This window comes from Xiphophorus maculatus, chromosome 15, assembly GCF_002775205.1.
Source record: "Xiphophorus maculatus strain JP 163 A chromosome 15, X_maculatus-5.0-male, whole genome shotgun sequence".
Lineage (NCBI taxonomy): Eukaryota > Metazoa > Chordata > Actinopteri > Cyprinodontiformes > Poeciliidae > Xiphophorus > Xiphophorus maculatus.
The window spans coordinates 5961876-5967875 of NC_036457.1; the positions used below are offsets into that span (position 1 = coordinate 5961876).

General features: G+C 36.7%; 1 long non-coding RNA gene across 1 annotated transcript in view; it reads right to left on the reverse strand.

Annotated features, from left to right (window-relative positions):
* LOC111611389 overlaps positions 1–5562 on the reverse strand; it is a 69684-nt gene extending 64122 nt beyond the window's left edge. Inside the window, exons 1-3 of the long non-coding RNA XR_002754034.1 lie at positions 5335–5562; positions 5129–5253; positions 2256–2325 (exon numbers count right to left, since the gene is read on the reverse strand). This is a non-coding gene — a long non-coding RNA (uncharacterized LOC111611389). The remainder of the gene's footprint in view (positions 1–2255; positions 2326–5128; positions 5254–5334) is intronic.
* Between the last annotated feature and the right edge of the window lie 438 nt (positions 5563–6000).

Below are 6000 nucleotides of genomic sequence, written 5' to 3' on the forward strand. Positions count from 1 at the left end.
TGAATGCCAGAACCATCATGAAAACAGATGAAAGTTGAGTATTTTGAGAACAAATACAGATTCAGGTCATACGCAAGTAGGTCAGAAACTGTATCTGTGTTTATCACAAATGAAAATTATGTTTTTGTTTGTCGTTATATTTTTCCAAAGCAGAAATGGATCACAGAAATTATATTATGTGTGTGTGTGTATGTGGTGCTGATCAGTTACTCACTTTTAATCATGATTTTAAATTCTGGTTTCCATTGTTTTTGGAACAACCAGAACCAAATGTGCACAAAATTCAAGTCCAGCGCCCTTGAGGATAACTCAGTCCTATTACTGAAACGGCCAAATACCCAAGCCAAAAAATACCAGACATTAACTATAATTCCCCAAAGATGACTATTTCCCCAGTCTTTGTTCTGCAAGGGGACCATGTCAAAAAAAAAAGAAGAAAAAAAAAAACAGGGCACTGTAGCTCTTAGGAGAAAATGTTTTAGTAGTCTGTCTGCAACTAATTATTGTTGATTCATTTCTAAAAAAAAAAAACCACTTCCATTTAAATGTTTTCTCGTCTTGGTATACAGTTTAGCTTTTACTGTCAGTCTAGACAGAACGGTCAGTTTATAAAACATAATTTTGGAAAAATATGTTCCAGAACTTGCAAAGGTAGCAATAGAATAAGAGGAGACAAGTGGTGACAAATCAATATGGGCTCGTTTTAAAGTCAGACAGGATTAGATGAGAGATTTAAAAGGCTTCTATAGCTGTACTATAAACATTGGTATTTTTTCCACATTAATCTTTAAATGCTTAATGTTAGGAGAGTTTCATGATCGTTTTCAACTGATGTTTAATTAAACTGTAATTATTAAGGAGTCCAAGTTGGATCTGGTCACACTTTCCTCTTGTATCTCATCAAGGTAAATCAAATCAGGGAAAAATAAAAGTCTGTAGCAGAAAATATGTTTATAGAGGGAGTACATTTAAAGTACACGTGTCAAACTCAAGACCCGTGGGCCAAATCTGGCCCGTTGTAGCTTCTAGACTAAACACCAAGTGTGCTTAAATATTATGTTATCAATCAAATCAGTGCAGATTTTATCTGTTTGCTGCCAAATTATATCAGTCCCTTGAGAATTATCGTGGAAATTCAGGCAAACTCAACAAATCCCTGCGCATTTTTGCGCTAAAACCTGGGAATTTATTGCAGATTTTTCTCAAAAATTGTCAAAAACTTTCTTACTTGTACTAAACAGCTGCGTCAGCTTTAACTGATGTCAGATTATTGCCCATGATCTATATAGCGAGTAATAAAAAGTCATAAATAAGTGCTAATATTTCCAAATTAGTGCCACAAACACTTTGATTTTTATTAGAAAAAAAATCACAAAATCCTGGAGGGACTGAAAAGATGTAGAGTAATATTATTTAATTTTAAGGATTCACTGATATTTTAACAATTTGTGAACAGGTTTTATCAATACATTCTGGCACAACTGGCCCTTTAAGAATATTCATGATCTGAATTTGGCCCAAAACTGATCTCACACTACATCATCTTCTTTCCAGATGATTCACATGTCAAGTTTTGTTCATTTATCCATTGTAATTACACTGGGTTACAAATAAATATTTTTTGGAAGTTGTCTATGTTTTTTCAACTGAATTAGTACTATTTTGTGCTGTTGAATCCAAAAATGACATCCATTTTCTCAATCACTTCGCAATCTCAGTCAGGTTTTTATTCCAATTTGTTTTAGAGAAATCCGATCTTCTGACTAAATTGATGACATATCATTTCATTTCCATTAATATTTCTCATCCAAAAACGGTTTTAGGAGAAAAAAACTTGTTTTCTAACAGAGTCTATTAATTAAATGTTACAAATGTGGATTTCTGCAAATTGAGTAGTAAACAAGTACATGTAAATTGAACATTACATCCTCATCTTTCTTGCAGCTCATCACTCATTGATCCCAGATTATCAGGAAACTGATCCATATGTGAGACCAAGTCATGCATTTTGATGCTCATGTTGCTCCATACTTCAGAAAGTTGCTGGAGCAAAACCAATGTGATTTTTGGATTCGGCACATCAAAATGACCCTAAAACAGTTGAAATACCCCAGAAAATGTTTTGACTGTTGACCAATGTATTCGATTTATCTTTGGTTATTTTATTTGTTATGCTGCAAGTTTGACTGCAGCTTATTTTAGTGCTGCTTTTAGTTTTTTTCAGCACTGCCAATGGAAACAACGCGAGCACTCACCCCATTGCTGGAACAACTTTTCGCAGGCCCACTTCGATAATCCTCTGCGACTACATAGTTGCGAAATTACCTGAATCACATGAGAGAGTACAAATAGTCAGTTGAGTCATTGTTTTGAAACAAACAAGAATTACAAACTGCTTTTCTCAAGTCCTATACCTTCTACTTGTGCTGCTGTGCTAACACTAGCTTGTACATAAACAGTAACGCTTGGTTTCAGCTGTGTTAGCATTGACTTTATCCTAACAATCAGACCTGAACAAGAGCTGTACTGCTACATAAACATCACAACACACTCTTTGAGGATGTAAACACAGTTACTGTGAGGAGAGCTGAATAATAGGGTGTACTGTCTGCATAGGTCACAGTGGGATTTTACTGTTACAAATAGGAGCATTAAATAAGGCGCAGATGGCCAGGTTACCGGAGTCAGGATTACAGGCCAGGGTTAGCTATGGGGCGTGGATGGTACTGATCTGGGGAAGCTCAAACACAGCTGGACGCAATACATTATTAAAACACCAAGAGGCGATACTTAAGACCCATCCACTGATAGATAAAAACATTTTGTCAATATTTATTGTATGCATTAAGCTGTATCAAGCCTTCATTACATTTCATTTACAAATAATCTAGTGTTGTTTTTAATGGCACAAATTTAACCCAAATCAATTCATGATTAACACACACAAAAAACAAAAATCACATCTTAACGTTAAGAAAAAGTCCAATTAAATCTGACGCCACTCAATTTTTGCTTTCATTTAGAGAAGAAGGAATTTGCACTCCTGTCTTCTTCAGATGTTTTTTATGTCGTTTCACTTAATTGTTCTAGGTGTAGCGCCACCACAGGCAAGGGAGAAAGCAGGCAGTTCATTTAACGCAGTGCAGTGCAAAAGCGGACCGCACCGGCTGAGAATGTAGCAAATGTTGCAGTTTTGGTTCCCAAACAAAGCGAGTCTGAAAAGCAAATCCAGTGTGAAAACATCCCAAATTGTGTGTTTTAGATATTATTATGAATGAAAGAACTGCAATTATCCTTAATTAAAGACCTGCATCTTTAATATGAATCATGAAGGGGAAACCTTAGCTAAGCTAATTAGCTACACCAGGAGACATTAGAGAAAACAACAGCATTATCTCCATGGACTGTGTGCAACTATCGATCTTAAGTGTTCATCGAGTGAACGCATGAGGGAAGAAAAGGTAAAAGTCTCAACAGTTTGTGCCCAGGATGTGTGGAGTCTGCAGAGTTTTTTGCTAGTTCTAGCTGTAGGTAACACTCTCTGCAGACCTGATTGTTTGTTGCAGTCTGGCCCTCACATGTCTTATGGCTGAGCCAAACCACACAATGATAGATGTGAACAAGACAAGCTGAGTAATAGGATAGAAGAAGATTGAGATGAAAAGTCCAACACTATGATGATCCTCCCATTGGAAAATGTTGCACAAATGTGTTTCAATAGATGAGATCTCTACTGAACAAAAGAGCGAAGTTCAATTCAGATTTTTTAAATTAGATTTTGAACATCCATAGGTTAAGTTAAACAAGAGCTACATTTCTGTGTTGCTGCCTGTTATTTAAAGTTTTTTTTTTTTTGCTGATTCTCAACCATCTAGTAACAGAGAGCATGGTGAGACGTCTCCTCATACTGTACTGTAGATGTGATTTATGAGTGGTGGCTAGAATATTTTTATTACCAAAGAAAATCCTGTTTATGGGAAATGTAGTATTTACAGAAACAAGACACGGAAATCTAAAACTGCCTGTGCCAAACCTGGAGTCCAAGGCAAGTCCCAGGAGCAGAACAAAACCCTTGACCCACTCAACGCGATATGATTACATCTGAACAGCGGTTCTGCAGAAACAGATGTGGTTTTAGTGGTTTGCATCATATGGCATTTCATTTTCTCTCCGCCTCTGAAAAAGTCTCTCCATTATGAAATTTAATCACCAATAAACGTCTGGTATGTTAAAAAGTCAAAGATGATTGATGCAGAAAGTTGAGAAACAAATGGCGACAAACATTTGCTATCTGGACCATGTCAAGAAATCCAGATACATATTGTAAATTGAGATCAAGGCCCACAGCAGCTCTTCAGTTCAACCGTAACGTTTTTGTTGAAATTACACAATACCAGTGACTGGAGCCTCTCACATCGGCATTTTTTGAAACCAGGGTTCAGAGTGAAACTTTTCTTTAACACCACTGGATGTGTCAAGATGCACATGTGCAGAAAGTACAGCCAAGGTTTACTCTATGTATGCACAGACAGATAGCAACATAAACAATTGACATGATACCACCTGCCAATCATTCTAGGTTTGTCTGCGACTGACCAGTCAGGGTCACAACAACCAACATTGCTGTGGTTCATCATTGCTAATGGCTGCGGTAACAGATTTCTAGGAAAATAATAGGAAGTCATGGTCCAACGTTGTCAGTGGTTAACATGAAACCCCAACAGCAATTACCCAGAACTTATAGAACGCAGAAAACTTAATTTATCATATTTCTTAAAACCCATACGGAGTGTGGAATAATGCAAGAACTGGATGAGGGCCTGCGACCGACTTCATGTCCAGTTGATTAAAACTGTGATCAACATCTACCTATGTTCGTCTGCACAGAGGTAAATGGCAGTAAGCATCAACTTTTTGCCATAATGACATTTTGATAGTCAAAACAAAGGTGAATAAGTGAAGGTAGTTATGCTTGATTTTATGTGTGTAAATTCCAATGGTAGCTGTATGGCAGCATGAAAACACGTGCGGGAGTAACTGCTGAGCACCTTTTAATGCCACTGTTTATTTTAAACCATTTTCCAAACGCAGATTTTAAAAAGCCGGTATAGTTTAAGTCATTACTCACCAGTTTGGTACGTGCAAAATGCGTCGACGCAGCTTTCACATCCAGCGACACATCCCTTCATTCTTCCTGTGGCTGGAAAATACTTGGGCTTTAGCGCTGAATTATCCGTTGTTTCCTTCAAATAACTTTTCAGACCGGATGTAGGACTTGTTAGAGAATTTTCTTACTGCCTCTGTGGCAGTTTATAAGGAAAAAATATCCACTACCTCTGCCGTTATAACGCTGTTTGTTGGAGGTTTGCTCTACTTCCGCTTGAGGGCGAAGCCGACGTCACATCAGTTGTTCGACTTAACCTGTTTAGTTTAACTCCTTACCTTTAATTCATGACAAGGAATATGTGTGTTACATGAGCACTTCTTTCAGGAAAGACAAAAATTAGTCGTTGTTTACAGTAATCTCAACGCTAAGCGGCTAAAGTGCATTCGCGTCGGATGGCATATGGTAAAAGCAAAGTGCCATCTAGTGGTGTGGCGTGACTATTACAGCTGATTCAAGGTGTCTAAACAATAAACGTTTTCTCTATCAACATAAGAAAATACAGACAGTTTCCAGGCAGTATTAGGGCCATGGCAGATCGAAGAAAAATAGAGTAAATATCTACCAAAAAAAATGGATTAATCTCAGACCTTTTCTACAAAATGCAAGGAATTTGTATTGCAAAATACAAGGAATTTCTAAGTTTTTCTTTGCTAGAAAAACTTAGAAATTTTTAGATTAATTTCAGACCTTTTGTACAAAATGCAAGGAATTTTCTGATTCTAAAAAGTCAAAGCTTTGCTAGAAAAACTTAAAAGATTTTTTAGATTAATCTCAGAAATTTTCAGAAAAATAAAAACATGTTTAACTTTTGAAAACTCCACAATTTTTTCTCT